The sequence below is a fragment of the Trichosurus vulpecula genome, chromosome 4 (assembly GCF_011100635.1).
Source record: "Trichosurus vulpecula isolate mTriVul1 chromosome 4, mTriVul1.pri, whole genome shotgun sequence".
Taxonomy (NCBI): Eukaryota; Metazoa; Chordata; class Mammalia; order Diprotodontia; family Phalangeridae; genus Trichosurus; species Trichosurus vulpecula.
In genome coordinates, this window is record NC_050576.1 from 281,503,610 (window position 1) to 281,525,539 (window position 21,930).

General features: G+C 41.5%; 1 protein-coding gene across 3 annotated transcripts in view; it reads right to left on the reverse strand.

Annotated features, from left to right (window-relative positions):
• The window catches only part of TTLL4 (tubulin tyrosine ligase like 4), a 33,586-nt gene extending 14,228 nt beyond the window's left edge, over positions 1-19,358 (reverse strand). Inside the window, exon 1 of one of the 3 annotated variants that reach the window (XM_036755905.1) lies at positions 19,149-19,358. The gene's annotated coding sequence lies outside the window, so the exon portion shown is untranslated. Of the gene's footprint in view, positions 1-8,440; positions 8,567-16,683; positions 16,842-19,148 lie in introns of those variants that run through there. The other 2 variants (XM_036755907.1, XM_036755906.1) reach the window with 2 other exon arrangements.
• Positions 19,359-21,930: the final 2,572 nt, after the last annotated feature.

Here is a 21,930-nt window from a genome sequence, read left to right on the forward strand (position 1 = left end):
TGGGGAAAAATAAAATATATATAAAAACATTTATTAAATGGGAAAAAAGGACACATGTACTTGCTCACATTCCTGCATATGGAAACTCCTTCCTTCCTTCCAAAAAATGGCTCATATTTGAAGATACTTCTACTTCCAAAGACCTTATCCATGTGGTCCTCTACCTCATCTCAACACAGGTTCAGCTGGAACTAGGACAAGTATGAGGATAGCAGAGAAAGCAGCAGATCATTTCTCCTCCTAAGCTACTCTGAAAGAGTCAAAGATCACTTGAGAAGGTGTTCATTCTCTAAGTGCTCCCCCAAACAACTCCCAAATGCCTATGGCTAGGGTACAAAGCTATGCCACTGAAAGTAGGAATGGTCAGGTTGTTGATTTCCTTGACCAAGCATAGCAAGTTTAAGAAATGGACTGATTATTGCTAGTCCCCTGAACCATTTTTAATTCAGGATTTCCAGATATGAATAATCTAATTTCCAAGATTTGGGGTGGAGGGGGGAAGAGAACATGGGGCAAAGTTGTTGACTGAGTGATCATATTGTCAAACAGCCAATACAGAACAGGCAAGTAGAGCCAGCAGGCACTAGGAAAAGATGAACTAAGTTTACCCCTCACTCTTCTTCTTTAAGTCCCAGGCTGAACCTAATAGTTACAGCAGAACCGAGATGGGGACCCATCCATAGTCCCATTTTTCCTGATTCAACAGTGTTCCCTGATACAAAGGAATTTAGATCCAGGATGGAGGATGCTTTTCACTCCAGGTGGCTCTGTATTAAGGGAGCTCAAAGGTATTGACAAGCGACTCAGCACTGGCAATTATCTTTGACACTGTAATTCAGAGGAGTCTCAGCCTTTTACAATTGAGAAGGGAAGGAACGTGGAGACAATGTAGAACACAGTTTCCCCAGCCTGTCCCTAACTGCTAAACTCCTGTCATCAAAAAGGACAACACTTCCACCTGGCAGTCAGGAGGATCTTGGAAGATTCTGAGAACACCATTCAATCCAGCCAAGTTGACAAGCATATGAGTAAGACAGGTAAACAATCAAAGTGTTCTCATCTTGGTCTGGAGAGAAGGAATTACCAGAGAGCAATTTATCTAAGTTTTAGTTTAACTGGGAGAAGGAAATGTATTCATCAAGTGTTTGTGAGTTCAAAGGAATTACTTTTGGCTAGAAGGGTAGGAGAGGAAGGCTTCCTGGTAGAGGTGGCACTTGAACTAGGCCTAGAAGAACAGGTTAACATTTCAAGAGGCAAGGACGGAAAAGGTGGGGAGGGCATTCTAAGCCTAAGGAGATTCAATATCCTAGGTCTCTTCCAGGTCTAAATCTATTAATACCAGCAAAGGCAGGGAAGTAGCAAAGTACGGCTTGTTCAGAGAGCATCAAGTAATTCAGGTGGATATACAATGTAGAAGTATGACATCGGTCTTGAACATAAGTGGGGGCCAGATTATGGCGAGTCTTAAAATCAAAAAGTCTGGACTTCATGTGGCAGGTAACAACTAGACACAGAGAGATTTGGAGCAGGCCAGTGAAGATGTTTGCGCCCACCTCCAAAATAACTTTAACTGGTCCACTGGACTCAAACAACTCTGACTTTCTAAGCCCTTCATCCAGAATAACTGGCACAATGGATTTAATTTTGCTTTCTCCACCTGCCCTCTAAACAACCCTTTTAAATTGGTTTAACTAACACAGAGAATACTTATTTATGCAGTCAGGCTGAAAGAGAATTTGGGTCACTTTAACCACAATTTATCCTAGTCCCACTCTGTCTTCTATATCTGGCATAACTGCCCTAAAAACCTTTTAGGCTTTTCACAACTGTCAATAATAGCATTCTATAAACCCTGAAATGATATTTCCTGTGTTCCCAAGTTCTAAGAGAAAAGGGCAGCTAGGTGATGCAGTAAGTAGAGCACGGGCCCTGCAGTCAGGAAGACCTGAGTTCAAATGTGACCTCAGCCATTTAATAGTTGTATGACTCTGAGTAAGTCACTTAAACCCTGATTGCCTCAAAAAAAAAAAGTTCTAAGACAGAGTGATAAAGAGGTACATATTTTTAGCTCACCCAACCTGCTGTTGGCCATGCCATATTCACACACCATGGTTTCTGTGAGATATATGCAAATGCAGGAACATGGGACGAGTATGGAAAACAGATATAAAATCAATACACTTAGTCCCTGACCCTTCATAGCTTCTGTGGCCCAGGACACAGGCCAGGCAAGAAATGTTCACACACACACACACACACACATTTCTAAAACTCATAATGTATTCAATTGTACATAGTAACAGCAATAGTATAACAATAATCAACTGGGAGAGACTTAGCTACACCGACCAATACAGTGATACACAATAGCTCCAAAGGCCTCATGATGAAAAATCCTATCCACTTCCATACAGAACTGATGAGCTCTGAGGGCAGACTGAAACATTTCTTTCACTTTCTTTTTCTTGTCTTTTTTTTTTTGCAACATGACTAATAGGGAAATATATTTTCCATAACTTCACATGTATAATAGGTATTATTGTATTGCTTACCTCCTCAATGGGTGGGGAAGGGGCTAGAGAAAAGGAGAGAATTGGGAACTGAATTTTTTAAAATTAATGAATAAATAAATAAGGCTTATAACGTGTTCTACAATTTTACCCCCTTAAGGAAAGAAAACTAAGGACAGATAACTAACTCCTCCCTAGACCACAAAAATCTTATTAGCTGTGATGGATCAGAAATAAACTTAAGTGCCAAAGCTTGAGCTGGGATGAAGAGAAGGCAGGTGACTAACTGGACTGCTTCCGAACACATACTGTTTATGTTTTGCCCTTCTAGATCCAACCGTCTTTATGCAATCCAGCCCTAGCAATATCTGACTCAAGTGAAGAAAAATCCGATTTTTTTAGAAATAACTGAAGGGAGAAATGGTGAGGTACGTAGCCTAAGGAGGTCACAGACAAAAATATAAAAACCTATAAAAACCAAAATAACTAGCAAAAATTTTTGTGGTAACAAGGAACAGGAAAGAAAGAAGATGTCCACTGATTTGAGGGATGGCTTAACAAACTGTGAAACATGAATGTAGATAAAAAACCATATGTCTTAAGAAACCATGAATACAAACAAACTCACAAGCACAGAAAGACATATACACTGAGGCAGAGTACACAGAACTAGGAGAACAAAACAATAACAACAATGTAAATTGAATGAAGAGAGGTGTGGTCAAAGGACATGAACAAACAGTCCTCAAAGAATCTGACAATTTTACCAACCATATGAGAGAATGTTTCAAATCACTAATGATAAGAGAACTGCAAATCAAAACAACCTTGAAGTTTCACTTCACCTCCAAAAAACTGGCAAAAATGACAGAAGATGGGAATAGTTGATGCTGGAGGGGTTGTGGTAAGAAAGGCACAATAGTGGCTCCTCTCAGCAATACAAGGTTCAAAGACAACTCCAAAGAACTCATGATGGAAAGAGCTATCTACATCCAGAGAAAGAATTACGGGGTTTGAATGCAGAATGAGGCAAACTATTTGCTCTCTCTTTTTTGGTTTTGATTCTTCTTTCTCATGATTCATTCCAGTGGTCATAATTCTTCTTTACAACTTGACTACTGCGTAAATAAGTTTAATGCAAAGGTATATGTAGAACATATATCAGATTCCATGCTGTCTTGGGGGGAGGGGAGAGGGGAGGGAAGGGAAGAAAATTTGGAACTCAAAAACTTGTGGAACTGAGTGTTGTAAACTAAAATAAAGAATCTAAATAAATAAAACATGCTACCAAAAAAAAAAGGCACAATAACGCATTGCGGTGGAGCTGGGAACTTGTACAACTGTTCTGGAAAACCATTTGGAATGATGCCAATCAAGTGGCTAAAAGGTCTCATACATTTTAACCCAGAGATGCTACTTAGGCATATACCCTTAAGAAGGTGGTTGACAAAAAGAAAGGCTCCACATAACACCAAAATACTTAGAGCAGGGCTTCTGGGAGTAGCAAAAAATTGGAAACAAGGTAGATGTCTGCCAATTAAAAAGACTAATGTAATGGAATAATACTGTGATATAAGGAGCAGCTATATGGCATAGTGGACCTGAGTTTAAATCCCAGCCTCAGACACTTACTAGTTGTGTGACCCTGGGCAAGTCACTTAACCCTGTTCACCTCAGTTTCCTCATCTGTAAAATGAGCTGGAGAAGGAAATGGCAGACCACTTCAGTACCTTTGCCAAGAAAACCCCAAATGAGGTCACAAGAAGTTGGACATGGCTAAATGACAACTGTGATATGAGAAATTACAAAAATTATGAATTCAGAGAAGTATGAAAAGACACGAACTAATGCAAAATGAAATCAGAAAATCAAATTGATATTGTCTCCCTTTTTGTAACTGATTCTATTCAGCATCACCACCAACATTCTGTATGCTGCCTAAGTCACATTTCTTTGTCTCTAAGTTCAGAAGTTCAGCTTTCCTCTCCAAATTAATTAAGTTTAGAAGTTCGGTTATGTTGCTAATCACTGTTCTATCCTTATGTCAAAGAAATCTGTTATCCTTGTGGGTAGATGCCAGGGAGTCTGGTCTGTTATCTATGCACACTGGCTGTCCTTCAAGAAAGTCTGATCTGTTATCACTAACTACCCATGAAGGTGGACACTACCAATGAACTTTTCATAGTGACAAGACAGAAGAAGGGGCTGCTGCTAGACCTGCATTCCAGACTTCCATCCAATCATATTGTTTTTCCCATCTTTGATACCGCCTTCCAGATTTTAGATTCTCCTCCTTGTGTCTTCAAAAATGATGTGTCTTCATTCTAAGTCTTTTTGCTTGCTGAGGAGCTAAAGACCCCTTTCATTGGTAATTGACAGCTTTACCAATAAAGTGAACGTGTGCAGAACTCTTTACCTCAGTTTACCTTGATTTTTACTATAATAGAAATACACAGAATCCCAGAAAACAACATACACAATGACAACAATGTAAATGGAAAGAACCATCATAAAATAATCAAAACTTAGTAAGCACAATTATAAAGAACAGTCATGGGCCCCCAAAAGACGTATGACAACACCTCCTTCCAGCCTTTTGCAGAAAGTGAGTGGAGAGGTGACTCATGGGTCTGGAACATTGTACTCAATGTCATTTTTTTTTTAATGTATTGATTAGGTTCTGGGGAATGATTTTTTTCCTTTCTTTTAAAAGTTCTTTGTTATAACAGTTGGGAGGGGGAGAGGAGGAGAAGGAATATAGAAGGATGTCTAGGTGATGTAAATATACTCTATTTAAGAATCATTTTTTTTTAAGATAAGCTTGCTGATGGGGGAGAAAGGAAGGATATATCAGGAAATCAATGTGAGGTAAAAATAAAAATTAGTTAATGAAAATTAAGAAATAACTAGGGAAAGAGGAAAATTAAATAGTTGCCTTGGACGTAGATGAAGGAAATTCTCATCTAAAAATCCAGAGTAAATAAAGGGAAGATACAGAAGGGGCTTGGATCTAAGCTTGATACTTGAGCTATAGAGGGCAGGAAGAAACTCTTGTAGGAGACCATACAGAAGAAGTCTTTCCGTCTAACAAAGGATCCTCCCACCTAGCCTTAATTTGTCCTATTTTTTCATGCCTTAAGAAGGTACAGGGGATGGAGGGATGGGGATAAAGGTTATCGGCCTTCCCAGGAGAACATGTCCAGGGAAGGAGCACCAAGCAGATGGTGTGAGGATATCTCAGCAACACTCTACCTGCGCAGTGACTTTATAGATATGGGGAGGCAAAATTATTGTCTTCAATTCAGGGCACTCAACACTTTTTCCAAAGGGAGCAAAAGGATGGTAAGAGGCCTTAACTTCATGTCCTATGAAGATTGATTGATAGAAATGGAGCTTTTTAGCCTCAAGAAGAGAGAACTCAAGGGGCTCCTGGCAACTACGCTCCAGTCTCTGAAGAGTGCTCCAGTGGAAGAGGATCAGATTTTTTTTTTTTGGCCCCAGAGGAAAGAACTAAAAGTGATATGTGGGAGTTGCCAAAAAGCAAAATGAGGTCTGATGTCATGAGAAGCTTCCTGACCACTAGACCATCCAAAAGGGGAATAAGCTGCCTTGAGATGTCTCCAAGCAAAGGCTGAACGAGCACTTGGTAATCATATTTATGGGAGGGATTTCTTCTTCAGGTACCAGTTGAACTACGTGGCTGCCAAGGGCCCTTCTCATTCTAAAATTCCATGATATGAAGAGGTGAGCGAGCTGTCCTAACAAAGACCTGAGAGCCAAACATGAAGGTTCTCTGGATGCCAAATGGGCTAAAGAAAAGCTTAAGGGAGGGGACTATGTCAGTCACCTCGATCAGAGGTGATTCCTTCAACCCAGTTTCATTGCTCTCTGTTCTCAAGAGCTCAGGGGTAGCTAACAAAGGTCCCGTTTTCCCCAGGCAAAGATTTCTGATAAGGGTCTAACTCTGTCCGGGCCACCATACAAGGAGAAGACTCTTCTCTTCATTTCACAGAGGGATTAACTGAGGCCTGGTGTCCAGACTCCAAACTGGCCCCTCTCTTCCCCAGTCACCTTCTTCCCATGGCTGTCCTCAGCAGCACCTGTCTGCACCCTGGTCCAAGGAGAGTAGTTCTACTTCCTCCACCTCCAGAGGCTGTATGCAGCGTTTCCCTTGAATGTCAATTCCCATATCCGAGCAAGTAAAGGGTCTAAAACTTAAGAAGTGGAGGGAAAAGGAGGGCAATTTTCTTGGCATAAAATCACAGGCCTACACATAAGTTCAGGGATTCCAGAAACAATACACAATTGGAAGTTCGTTTTCCAATGATTCCATGACATCTCTGGCATCTCATCCCTTCTTTCCCCTCAAGCACCCATCACTTTAGGTGAAGTCCTAATCACATCTCACATGGACTATTACAATAGCCCCTAACTGATCTTTCTGCCTCTAGTCCATGCCTTAAAGTATAACTCCTACCACGTCACTCCCCTGCTTAAGAAGCTCTCATGATTCCTTATTGCCACTAGGATAAATTACAAACTCCTCCGGCTTTTAAAGCCCTTCCCAATCTAGATCCAGCCTTTCTTTTCATGTTCCTCAAATAATTACCCTTCTTCATACACACTACATTCTAGTCAGACTTGCCAGTCATTCTTCTCACATGCAACATTTCATCTCCTAGCTGGGTAGCTAGGTGGTACAATGGATAGAGCACCGGGCCTCTGCCCATCCTGGCTCTGCTTTGACACATACTGCCATACCCCTCTACTGAGCAAAGACCCCTGCCTTCCCCCCAAACACATCTGCTCTTGACCTCTGCCTCGCTCAGCTCAAGTAAAACCTACAAAAGACTTTTCCTGATCTCCCTAGGTGTGATGTGTGTGTATATATATATATATATATATATATATATATATATGTATATATGTATATGTGTGTGTGTGTGTATGTATGTATATATGTGTGTGTGTATATATATTATTTACTTTTCTGTGTAAATAAGATATTTCTCCTCAGGAGAATGTAAGCTCCTTGAAGGGAGGAGACCCTTAGTGCCCAGCACAGTCGTAATGTAGTACAGTGCAAAGAGCATTGGGCTCTTGAGTCAGAGGAGCCAAGTTCAAATGCCATCTCTACCATGTTCTACCTGGGTAACCTGAAGCAAGTCACTGAACTGTCCTCAGTTTTAATTTCCTCAAATGGAAAATTTGTGTTTAGACATATGAAAATCATTACCTACCTGCAAGTTATCCATTGCACTTAAAATATTCAGTTTACAAAAATCCAATTTCCATACAACTTTTCAGGAAGGCTTTGCATTTATTTTGTATTTCTCTTGTATTTATTTATCTGTCTATATGTTGCATCACCCCAATACAATGAAAATTCCAACAGGACAGTAACAGTCTCATTTTTTACCTTGTATCACTAGGAGCTGGCACACTACTGACACATAGTATATATGAACTGATTTTCATTGCTTAAAGTAAGCCATACTTATAATCACTTCCTGGGGCAATCCAAATGATTCATAATGAAATATTCCCTACACCCATGCTTCCTGTGAGTAGCCTTTATGGTATTTGTTTCAGAAACTAATTGATATTACCCAAATAGCATTTTTTAATTCAATATGTCATCTTTTAGAGCCATGAACATGACAAACATCTTCCTTGAGCCTTCTGTGACTTGGTTCTCCGCTCCAAGCTAAAAGAGGGAAAATTCTTATTTATAAGGGGCAAAGGCTAGATGAAAGTAAAACATCTGGGCTGGATCTTTGTTCACTTATTTGGCATCATATAGTGGATAGAGAGCTGATCTGGGAATCAGGATGACCTAAGTAGCTAGCTGTGTAAACTGTGGCCAAGTCACTTAAGCAGTGCAGTAGGCTAACATCTAAACCTAAGAAAGCTGAAGAGAATGGGCCCACCTGAATTGGTAGATGGAGTTTTCTATATTGATGAATCCCCTGTCCAGTCCCTGGTTCCTGATATTTCTTCCAGTCAAGTTGCACTGGTGGTCTCCACCCCTTGCACTGCAAGCCCAAAAGTCGTCCCTTGGGGTAGTAAAATAGCAGGCCAAGTAATAATTAAAGCCCTTCACTATCTTAGCTCCCACTGAATAAGTGATAAAAAGACCCTGTTCAGGGAGTCAACTTTTCCCCATTCACCCTCTGTAACCTAGCATCCAGTCCATTAACCTCAGATAAAGGAGGGAAGCTGAAAGAGAGGCCCAATAATGATTACACAACAAAGTTTTTCCTAGAACTACAGATAAAATCCTGTATGATGTCTATCTCCAACTATTTTGTTTTCATGGAAATTTGTTTTAAAATATACATTCTGTGTCCCAGGGGGTGGCTTTCTGGATTCTCAATGGATATATCTGGAAATGAAGGCCATATAAAAACAAAAGATAGGAAGAAAAAAAAATTTTAAATACATTACCAGAAACCAAACTCCCTATTTACTACCATGCCAACCTTCTCCCTTTTTCTCGCTTCTGGGATCTGGGTTGTGAATGCTGGTTCTGATACTAATGGTGTGATCCCAGGCAAACACAGCCTCTCAGAGGATCCATTTTCTCTTCTATAAAATGTATACTGATTATACTCGTACTATCTGCCTTCCTGGGTTGTAGTAAGGTACTATTTTTGTGGGGTTTGTAGTTGGAATGCTGGAAGTGGGAGTAAATTAAAGGAATTGAAAGGTAATTGCTACTTAATAGCAGGACCAAAGAAATAAAGGTCTTCTCTTGGGTAAATTCTCTTTCTGCTTATAAAACATACAGTCCAGAAATCCTTCGTGATACAGAGTGGCCAAAGACTTACATAGAATTCATTGTAACCAGATGAGTCAAATACTATCTATGGGCCAACAACTGGAAATAATTGTTACACTGATCCCTTTTCTTTAAAAAAAATAATAAAAAGTCATGTGACCAGCAGGGGTTCAGTCCCCAGGCCAGAATGTTATGTACAGACAGCTCCACAGAACCTGAGCATGTTGGGTAACAATGTTTCTGTAGAACAGTGTGTTCAGAGTTCCAACAGGGAAGAGCCAGGAATATATCTTCCCTCAGTACAACTGCAGCAGAAAAACTGGGACTATACACAGTGATAAAAAGTTCTTCACCTACTTCCTACATCACTCTAAAGAGGCAGCTCTAGTGGAATGAAGAGGAGTTCTGGCTTTGCCACCGGACGGGTCACAGAATACAAGAGTGAGAAAGGGCTTAGGAAATTATCTACTTCAACTCTCTCCCAAGAAGATGGGGTCTCTGAGAGAAGATTCACTACCAAGTAACAGTTGTAACTAACAGAGTTTAGGTTCCCATCCACCTCTTAAGATTCTGTGATTTTAACCTGTAAAAGACCCAAGCCAATGAAATTCTCCAGATAAGTAGTCTGAGAATGTCTCAGATACTGTAGGAACAAGGTTATAGGAAAAGAGAAAGAAAAGTCTAGAAGAGATCCAAGTAAGGGGCACAGTTACATAAGAAATGATGCCATCTGGCCTAAGAGACCACTGGTATCCATATGCCCCTAAACTATGCAAAGTTCAGCTTCTAATGGCCTTGACCTTGGTTGATTATCCCCAATTTATCCTGCAGTTGTTTGCATGTTGTCTCTCCCGTTAGACTGAGTTCCTTGACAGTAGGGACTATCTTTTGTCCTTCTTTGCATCCCCTAGTGCTTAGGAAGGAAGGAAAAAAAGAATTTATTAAGCTCCTATTTCGTGCCAGGCACCAAGTGTTTTACAAATATTATCTCATTTGATCCTCGCAATAATCCTCAGTAGGTGATATTATTTATCCCCATATTACAATTAAGGAAACTGAGGCAGGCAGCATTTTAGTGATTTGCCTGGGATCACACGGCTATGAAGTTGACTGAGGCCTAATTTGGACAGCGGTCTTCCTGACTCCAGGCCCAGCACTCTATGCCCTGCATCACTTAGCTTAGCTACCTTTATTAAACTTGGCACAATACCTGGCACACAGAAGGGCACTTAATGATTACTGACTGACCAGACTTAAATCCGTAGCCCAAGGACCCCACCACACAGTATTCTATTCTGACATTTAATTTGCAGAATCTCTAACTCAAGAAGAATGGTGGACATAGTAAGAGTCATAGGTTGGCAGATTTGAGAGCAGCTGGACACTTTCTCTGGGAACCTTAGCACAGAAGCAGGATGCACAACGTGAGTAAGAAGATAACCTCATCTCAGAGAAGAGGCTGTTTCAACTTTATCTTCAATGTCACTTGGAAGGTTAACTTTATAACCAGTTCTATAAGAGGTTATTGATGCCAGGTCAGAAGACAGGCTCTTCTTTTGCCTTCAGGTGAGAAGATAATACATAGGCCCACAAAGCAAAGAAAGAAAGTAAATAGGAACTAAGGTTTCCATGAGGGTCTGCTGGCTTCCAGTGAAACATAAAAGAGGCCCTGGGAAACTTTTAGCCTTCCTGGCTACTCTGTAGCCAAAGCAGTTATAGGAGGGAATATAATCTTTTTTAATCCTTTTGCAATTAAGCAAAAATAGTTTTGCCAGACTTTAGTTTGTTAATCCCAAGAGATTGAGGGAATAGGGCAAAGAATTGCACTAACTGGCTAACCTGGCTCTAACACCTGAAAATAGCCCTGAAATTCAAGCTATCTGATGATGCCAGGTAAAGACATCATCAGATAAAGCTTTCTCCTCCCTTAACAACTATAATGCTTTAGGGAAGGAGCAAGAGGAAATGGTCTAAAACCATATAAGCTTCAAGTACCAGTAAAAATTCCCTGACACCAAAGAGAGTAAGTCTATACAATGGGTGACTAGGGAGGTCTGAGATGCTTTTATCAGCACAGGACCAAGAAGCCGTATCATTTCTGTATGTTTAACATCCCTGTCCTTACAGTTGGTCACTCTACTGAACTTCACTGACCTTTTGTCTCGAGCCCATATTAACCAATAACCAGCACAAATCTCCCAAACTACAAACTTTCTATTCCTTCTCTCTGGCCACCTCTCTACTTTCCTATATGTTCTGAACCCACTCATTTGCTCTTCATCCAGTCCATTAGTTCCTTTCTGGCTCTTCCTCTTACTTTTTGTCTCTTCCAGCATCTCCTTCTCTATCTTGTTCCATTGGTCCAGTGGGTGGGAACGAGAGTTGAAACCAAATGGAAAGAAGTCCAAGAGTCCTTTAAGGCTACAATGAGTTTTGGAACTTGAAACGAAAGTTACAAAATGGGTCAAAAACAAGGTAAATAATGTCATCAATTAATGCCAAGGATGTTAGAAGAGGTCTGGTACCCACTGAGTACCTAGTTATGAAGTACTTAGTTTATGAAGAATCAATCTAAGACTGGGCTATAGGATTACATTGTGATTAAATGCTAAAACATTTGCCAGTTCCAGAACATAGTCAATATGCCAAGAAATCCATCTAAACTAAAGGGAAAGGACTTGGGAAGAATCATGGATGTAAAGAAGATAAGGCAATTTATATGAACTAAGGCAGAGAATAATACATGATTGTATAATACAAGATTGCAAATTACAACTAAGAAAGACTTGAATTCTGACCCATACAATAACCAACTCGAAAGACTGATCATATTAAACAAATAAGCTACTTATACAGATCCATGGTTTCATACACAAACCTCTTTTTCTGACTCTCTTTCTTCATCAAAATGTTCGTGTTTGCTGATGATTTCTAGCTCATAAGAAAACTTTTTTTTTTAGAACCCTGAGGTTTCACCACACTCAGCATATTGGCAAAGATGACAAAAAGTCAGAATAGACAATGTTGAGAAGGGTGGTGATAAGCACATTGCTAGTAGAGCTGTGGATTGGTCCAACCATTTTGGAAATCAGTTAGGAACTATTTGGAGAAAATATCTGAAATGTCTATACCCTTTGACCCAGAGATTCCACTGCTTGTCATATATTCCAAGGAAGTAAATAACAGAGAGGCACTACATACACAAAATATTTATAGTTGCAAAAAAACTGGAAACAAAGTAGATGCCTATCAATTGGGAGACTGCTAAACAAGTTGTACTACAGTACATGAATGTGACAATATTACAGTGCCATAAGAAAAAATTATGACCAATACAGAGAATCACTGGAAGACACAAGAACTTAATATGCAAAGTAAACAGAACCAGGAAGACAGTATACACAATGACCACAATATACATGAGATAACTGCTGATACAGAGTGAAATATCAGCTCTAATAATTAGGCCACAGGACTTTAAAGACTGTATAACTAGAAAAAGACCTGTATAGCCTGGCTGGACAGTTTTAGGGACCTGAAGGGCTCTCTAAGAGTCCAATGATAGCTGACTCTCCCGTTTATAAGCAACTTTGGCAGTCTGAAGATTAATCTTAAATGGGATACAGTTTCCCAAAGTAGCCATCAAAGCCAATATAGAAACTTCACATATATAATGGATATCATATTGATTGCCTTCTAAATGGGTGGGAGAGGGGATGGAAGGAGAAAATTTGGAACTCAAAATAAAAAAATGATTTTTTTAAAAGTAGTCATCAACTACAACTGCAGGGGCCACTGCATTCAGGGTTAAGAGATACTACCTATGTTGGCTTTCAGTACACAAATGTTTTTGTGAAGGTGACTAAATATACCAGGCACAAGTGAAACTTGGCTTAAACTTGCTATTGGTGGCTTCTGTCACAGGAATCCAAGGGAAGCCTCTGGATACTAAGGGGTATTGACAAGAAGTGGGGAGTGGTGGGATGAAACCACAGTAGCATTATACAAAACTGGGCAACTGCTGTAGGCATTTGGTTGTAGTAGGAGTTGGTCCTCCACTGAAGTATAGTCTTCCCTTGAATTCTCTGCCAATCTATACTATGTCTTGGGAATTCTCTCTTCCTGACCAAGCTGGCACTTCTCCAGTTTGTCAAAAAGATCTGGGAGCTTTAGTAGACTGTAAATCCAATGAGTTAACAGTATGACATGGAAACTAAGAAAGCTAATGTCACCTTTAGCTGCATTAAAGCGACACAAACATACAGGGATAGCTAGGTGATAATCCCACAATATTATACCCTAGCCAAACCATGCCTGGAATCCTGTTTTCATTTCTGGCTACCACATTTCAACAAGGACATTCGTTAATAAACTGGAGAGCATCCAAAGGAAAACAACCAGGATGGTGAGTGGCTAACATCTTCCCATGAGTACTGAACTGAAGGAATGGGTTATTTGGTCTAATGAAGAGAAAACCGAAGGAGAGATATGGTGTCTATCATTAAGTATTTGAAGGGCTCTCTCATGGAGGAGGAATTGAACTTGTTCTACTCAATCCTAGAAGCAAAACTAGGACTAATGTGTGGAAGATGAAAATCAGCAATTGTAGGTTTGGTATAAAGAAAACCTTCCCAACAAAGCCATGCAAAAGTAGAGTGCCTCCCTTCTCTGTGTTCCCTTCTCTGGAGGTCTTCAAGCAGAGGCTGAATGACTATCTTATGTTGTAAAGGGGATCCTCAGTCAGGCTAGACTAGGCTACATATTGGACTGAGGTGCTTCTCAACTCTGAAATTCTGTGACAATGGTTACAGATCTTGGAAAAATTGCAGAAATACCACCTATGCCTCTTGATGTCAAGATCAGTTAAAAAAATACTGCCTGGTCCAGCTGATCAAGCAGTTTGTGCATGAGAAGGTGGGTGGAGAGGGATGGAGTTGCATCCTCAGTCTCAAAAAATTTGGTTATTGAAAGTTATCTAGTCAAGGAAGAGCCTCAGTTCCCTAGACTGCTGCTGCTGCTTTTTAAAATAAAAAGTAGAGGAGGTACAAGATCAAATGCTCTTGGAGGTCCTCCAGGAAGCTGTGGAGTGTCACAGTTTACAGACATGTTTCTGAATGCCTGGAGTACCTACAACCTGGTCCATAAATAAGAAAGTTTAATATCTACTATCACTGTGCCAAAAAAAAAGACTTGGAAAAGAACTGAGGTGGGGAGAGGGGGAGGAACGTGCTCAGTATCAGTACAGAGGGAGGGAAAAGGTCTACCCTTACCTTGCTCAGGATATGATACCTAGTGGCCACACACTCCATGCTCACCAATTGCTCTGACAGTAGGGAAAATGCACATGATGGATTCCTGGTAACCACATGCCTGAAAACCATGTGCTTCAACCAATTCCCAGAGGCATTCATTTTCCTCCTTCAGATGTCAGCCGTTCCTCAGAAAGTACCATTTTGTCTAGGCCTTATTTCTGGTGACTATAACTTGGATTCTAAGCCTATACTTCCAGAGCTACTACTGCCAGGAGAGCACAACACAGAATCCACTGTGACCCTACACAGCTTCAGGGAAAAAAGTAAAAGTATTCTGTCCTATCAGCCTAGGCCAAAGTGCTGGAGGTAGGGGCTGAGCATGGAAGGAAGGAAAGCATCTAAAGCAATGGTCTCCAGACTTCTTGGATCATACACCCTGATCACTAAAAAGTTTTTGAAGATGCAAGCCGAAGTATGTATGCTTACTTATTTATAGATTATACACAAGTACTACTGTATATCATAAAATACACAAAAACAGACATTTTAGAAGGGTAAGATAAATATTTTTTAAACTGAATCTCAGTCAAAAAGGAGCCATTGTTGTTTATTGAGCAGAGGAGTGACATAGTCAGAGCCAAGCTTTCAGAAATTCATTTTAAAAAAGCTGTCAGGAAGATGACTAAAGACAGACTTGAGGAAGGCCACCTTCCCCCTCAACACCTACTCATTCGGGAAGATCCTGCTCAAATTCCTCTTCTTCCATGAGGTCTTTCCTGAGCTGGAGCCCATCATGATCTCTGAACTTAAGAGGACTTACTGCCTATACCATTTATCTACCACTTTTCACCTGATGCATTATACAGTCAAATTTTCCCATGTATGAGCAGTCCTGACTTACCTTTGTCCTTTCACATGGCCACCCTAGAATAGCTATCCCCTTAGATAACCCAGTGGCCACAGGAATTCCCTTTCTCCATTCTGGACTAAACTCAGGGTTTCCCTCCTCTCAAATTTCTGGCTTTTTACCTCAAGCTATTCAAGGGAGCCTTAAGGGTACCAGTAGCCAGGGTAAGGGGAAGAAAAAGTTTAGAGGTTGCTCCGAACACCACCACTGCCAAATCCCTAGTCTAAGCACCAATCTCACGTCCTGGCTTTGACGCATGCTACTTCCATGCTCTTGGACAAATCACTAGACCTTCCTGGACCTAGATTTCTCACCCATGCCCTGGAGAGGTTAGACTAGATGAGCTCTCAAGTTCCATGATGCACTTCCATGCATCATCCTTCTACAAGGAAGTGCTCATGACAGTCTAAGTCTGCTCTTCATTTCCATCCCTCACTCTAGATACCCATCTCCCACTTGTTTCTCCTTTTCCAGGCTTTTTCTGCACTGCCAGGCAGGGAGAGGAGAAAAGTTCTCTACTCCTACTACAGACAGTGGGAAGAAATGTGTTTCTGTCAACTTAAAAGTTGGAACAATAAATAGATTTTTTTCATAGAAACATTACCGTACAGTTAGTTAGGATTGACAGCAAGCACTAGTACGAACACTCTCCTCAGGTACTCCCCTGTACATCAGAACTTTCCACATACCAGGCATTCAATAAATATGTGCTGACTGAATGAAGTAGGGGATAATGAAGGAAAATAAAGAAGCACGTGAAAGAGGAATGAGATTAATATCTGGAGTATAAAATCAGCTTCAGGAGTCTGTACAACCATGTTAACCCCATGTTAATTCCTACACATTCCTTATCCTCCAGTCCTTTCTGGGCCATGAAGGGTGTAGTGTCCTGAAAATTACTCAAGTTTCCTACTTGAGTCAAAGTGAGTGCTCAGCAGTCTAAGACAGAGTATCTATCACAGTTTCCTTATAAGAGCTGGTCTCCAGGGGCCAGGTCCAGCCTAGCTGGGACCAGATATTCTTTCTAGAGAGTAATTACCCACTGATTAAATCTCTCTGCTACATTACTGGAGAGTGTGGCTCTTGGGATCTGAAATTTCCTTTCCCTTATGTCTAGGTATTTTCCTAGGTCACCAGGGGAACTCTGGACACAAAAAAAAGAAAAAAAAATCTGCAATCCATAAGCTCTCTGGAAAATGTTTAGTATTTATAGTAAAGGGAGAATTGACTTACCTGGAGGTGATGAGAGTCAAGTGGAGGAAGAGAGGGAAGAGAATGAGGTCCTATTTTTATTTGAGAGATAATTCCCAGGGTTCTCCTCCAATTAGAAAGTACATGTAGTAAAAAAAAATGCAATTAGCTTCTAGATGCCCAAATGGGGAAGGTGGGTCAGGGACATCAGGAGAAAATACACTATCTGATTTCAAATGAGTCATCAAATCTAGAAAAAGGGAATAAACTAAGGCACAGAGCTGTAGGAGGTAAATCTCTAAATTACTGAAAAGGAAATAGCCAAAGTTAGATATCAGAAGGTGAATTGCTTTCCTGATCCTAACCCTGAACTACCTCAGGGGTGAGATGGCCTCTCCCCAGCCTCATCTCTGACTCCTAGCCCTTGTCTGGAACTTAGAGTAGGTGAGGGCAGGCAATAGGCAAAGTGCCATTCATGCCAAGAACAGAAAGTAAAAAGTTCAAAGCAATGGAGAAAACCCCTTTTACTTAGCATTTTGCTAATTGACCAAAACAGCTGATCATGTGTCACCAAAGCAATTATGGGAAACTTCCAAGGCCATGAGATAATTGTGAAATGAAACCTAACTTGAGGTTATGACCCTAAGGAAAATGAAAACCTTTAGTACATAGGTCTACTCTCATTGTTCCTCTTCAGGAAATAAATGATTCCTACACAAAGGTCACAGACATATCTATATCTTAGGAGTTCTGAATAGATGTCCCCTTAGAAAGGAAGGATGGTTCAAAACATCACTAGCATAATTCTCAAACAATGAGCACTTGGAACCAGGTGAACAATCCCAAAAGATCCAAAGAACCCCTATTAGAGCTGGCTAAAAAAGGGCTGACTGAAAAACCCAATTTGTCAAGGTTCTGGGGTGATTAAAAAAAAGTAGGTCACACTCCACTCCACCCCTCTGCTTCTGCGTTATTCAGACAGTTCAGAAATATCTTTATGTATTCTATTATTACTCTTTTAAGTCCATGAGGTATGTCAGTAACCTCCCCTTTCTCATAAAAGTATTCTACATTAAAAATAGTATATCTATAGTACTTTACATGAGCTAAATAAAATGCATGTTAAGTTACCAGTGTCCCAGAATCCCAATCTTACAAACTGACAAACTCCCTTAAATTCAGCATGCCTTATTGCCCAATACTCGAAAGCTGGCACCATTACATAAGTATCCATCGGAGTGGAAAGTGTGCTGAGTATTCAGAAGATCCAGGCTCAAATCTACTTGTGCATCGTGAACAAGCCATTTAACCTAACAAAACGAAGCAGCTGAACTAGATCTCAGGTCCCTTTCCGATTAAAAAAAAAAAGGAACTAAAAAACACACATGATAATAAGCTAGATTCTTAAACTCCCCTTACACAAGGTGCTCCAGGCGTTAAATCTTTTCTGTGCCCGGAGTTGCGGAACAGCAATGGAAGATACCCTTCCTACTAGCACTCTTACAATTAGTAGGTAGAAATGAAAAAGGGGATACATTTCATCAGCAAACCGGCTCTGAGCAGCAGGAAGAAAAAATTAACTCTGAGCTGAAATCCAAGGAGCCAGGTGTATCTTCTTACTCTTCCTTATAGGAATCGGAAAGACAAAACTTTGCTAATCTCCTCGCAGTTATTTTGTAAGCCCAGACTTTCAATGCATTAAATAGAGAGTACAAGGAACCCTGTCCAAGGATGTGGGGATGTGGAAGAAAGGGGGTCCTTCTGCTCTTCTGGTTTAGGCTAAAGTTGCCAGATCGGAAACCGAGGGCCCTGGGAGAGGCCAGGGATGGGCAAATTGAAAGCGTGGGTTATGAGGGGTGGGGGCGGGAAGTTGCCAAAGTAGAATGGGAAGGCGGGGCTCCAGGGGGTGCACATCTAGAAACCTTCCGATCCCTTTCCTAGCTTTACTTTTTTCTGCGGAAGTGGGGGGAGCACCCCTGCCCAACACTTCTCAGCGGCTCCTGGACTGTTAGTTGTCCCGCGATCCTGTGGCTCTTACGAGGCACAGTCCTCGCACCGGGCAGGCACTTGGCGAGAGGAAGCGGGGGGAAAAGAAGGGGGAACCCCGCGCTGACACAGACGCCGGATCTGGAGCGGCCATAGAGGCTCGGCGAGGTGGGGGCGGGGGGACCCCTGGCGCAGAAGAGGCAGGGGCTGCAAGGCCGAGCAGGCCAGGCAGGTGGCCGGAGGAATGTCGGGGCAGGGGTAAGCGGCCGAGGCTGAGGGGCAAGGCGGGGGGGGGGCCTCGCAGGGGAGGAAGGGGGGAAGGGCACAGGAGGCTGACGCTGGGGGCGGGGCGGGAGACTCGGCACACGCCCTGGGGTCTGGACTGGCGGGAAAGGGAGCCGGGATCGATGGTCCAGGAGGGAAAGTAGCGGAAGCAGAGAGGGAGGACGCGAGGGAGGGCGAGCAGGATGGAGAGCGTCCGTTCCCGGGGCAGCCCTCGCCGCTGCTCCCGCCTCACTCACCTTGCTGGCCCCTGCTACGTCCCGGCTTCGGTGCCTGCTTCCGCGCTGCTCCTCCCTGGCCTGCCAGGCGGGCGGCCTCGGCGCCCTTAGCAACCACGCACCGCCACGCGACCCGCGCTCACTGCGCCGCCGGCCACGCACCACGTGCGCGCCCCCGACAGACGGACGTGAAAACAAATGAACGCGGGACAAGGCGAGAAAAGTTAAATCGGAGGAAGAGGGGAGAGGGGGGAGGGGGAGGGAGAGGAAAAAAAGTCCTCTCCCTGCGATCTGCGCGTGCGCGAAGGCCATGCACTGCTCCCAAGAGGCAATGCGAGCTAACTTTGGAGCGGTGTACTCTGGGAATTGTAGTCAAATATAAAGACAAGAGTAAGTACACCGTAACCACACGGGGGCTCTCTTCTAGGACTTCCCAAAGGTCAGCTGTCTTTGTAAGCGAGTTCCAAGGACCTTCCCTTTCCCCTTTGATGAACTAGATGAACAGATCAAATGAGTCAATATACGTGGTATCCATAAAGTCCGTGTGCAATTTAAAATAGTTGTAACTTTGTAACTATATGTGATAGAAAGAATCTAGAAATTTTATTTTATTTTTATTTTTAGAAATTGCTGGGATTACTGAAAATCAGCTTGAAAATGTTTTCCACGAACTACAAAATTGTATTACCCTTTGTATTAGTAATGATGGTGGATAGGTTGAAAATTAACAAGAACAATAAAAAAAATTAAGTGTTTTTTTCTTTTGCTTTTTACAGATTCTATCACATATAGTTACAACATTACAACTATTTTAAATTGCACATGGACTTTATGGACACCCTGTATATCATATGTAATTGTATCTATTATTTATAAATTGTATTATTTGTTATATTTATAATATATTATTATATTGCTTTGGTATGTTTATTATAAACCATAATATAGAATATATTTATTCTATATTATTCTAAGAGTGCCAGGCCTGGAATTAAGAAGATTCATCTTCCTGAGTTCAGATTTGGTCTCAGACACTTACTAGCTGTGTGACCCTGAGCAAGTCACTTAACCCTGTTTGCCTCAGTTTCTTCATCTGTAAAAATGAGCTGGAGAAGGAAATGGCAAACCACTCCAGCATCTTTGCTGAGAAAACCCCAAATGGGGTCATAAAGAATGGGGTGTGACTGAAATGCCTGAACAACGAATATACAATTATATATCAATATATAATGTTACGTTATATATTCTAATTATGTCATGTTATATACTTGATCTTTTATATAACATTATTTGTATATTACATGTAGTTTATGATAGTTATTACATATGCATATATCATGCAGTATACGTTAAAATATATATAAAGTGCTTTGCAAACCTTAATGGATGACATAAATGCTATTGTCGTGACTGCAATTATTATTGTGCCAGCTTCCAGGAAAACTTTTGGGGTTCATTCATGAACCAAAGTGTGGAAAGGCTTGCCCAGCCCCTCTGTCCGTAAGGTACAGCTACAGCCTCCCTCTCCCTAGGTCCTGCATTTGAACCTTAGGTACACTGATTCCCCAGTTCTTAAGGAGCCCAGACTATTTATTTATTCAGTTGGACTGATGTGTCTCTGACCAGATGGGACTTGTAGAGAGCTAAGGCAAGGGATCTGTGTTGGCAAGCAAAATGGGCTCCTTAGCACTTAGTTCACCCAAGTGCCCTTGAAGAGTTTGGCTTTGTTTCCTTTGAGTAATTCAATGTATTTCATTGAGCCTTACTAGGTGCTAAGCCCCAGGTGCAGACCCCTATTAGGTGTTAAGCTAACCTATGTGGATGTGAACCTCCCAGGGTCCTAAGGGGAAGGGCTAACTCAAGAGCCAATCATAGCAGCCTAAGTTCTGGTCATTCAGATGATGTTTGATGACATCTGGAGCCTTATAAGAAGAGAGAACAGAGCCATTTGCTGAAGGGCTCTCGAGATGGTGTTGATGAGGAGACTCTGGGCAGCTGTAGCTAAGGAGCCCTCCAGCTTGTAAACCCAGATGCTGAGACTTTGTTGAACTCTGGTAACTACGTATTGGGATTTGAATCAGACAAGGTCTGTCTGTTGATGTTTGTAATTTGTTTGTATTTTGTTCTGAAGTTCAGGGTGCTGGCTTTTTCCTCTGAACTAAGTGAATGATATTTGTATGCTGAATTAAAGTTAGCTTGTCAACCCCTTCACCTTGCTTTCCTTAGTTAAGCAGATCAGAAGAACCTGTGCTGTTGGCAACTTTCTGGGTGCTGGCTGTGGGTGGATCTTACACCCCCACAGAAGCTGCTAGTTGGATTGTTGAAGCAGGATCTTAACCTGGGGCTCCAGAATTTGCTTTTGAAAACATTTTTGTAACTATTTCAATAGAATTGGTTTCCTTTGTTATGTATTTCCTGCATTTTGCAACATCATCCTGAGAAGGGGTCCATAAGCTTCACCAGACTGCCAAAGGTTTCGTGCAAAGATACAGCTGGAGAAGTGATGGGACTAAACAAGGGGATCTAGGAAATAGATGAAGAATGTTGAGGAGAGATCTGGGAGAGTTAGAATCCACTATAGAAACCAAAGTAGACCAAAACCAGCCAGCTGCATCTGTGGAAACCTTACATCATCTTCACTTCAAATTTACTTTCCTATAAGCCCTTTTCTTGTACTACTTAAAGCAGGTACATTAGAAGTCATGGCTGGTCATTTCACCTGCTATATAGCAATCACTCCAGTAACACCTTCTACTACCCTCCCCCACATACATTACCACCAGCACTAGTCATAATTATTTAA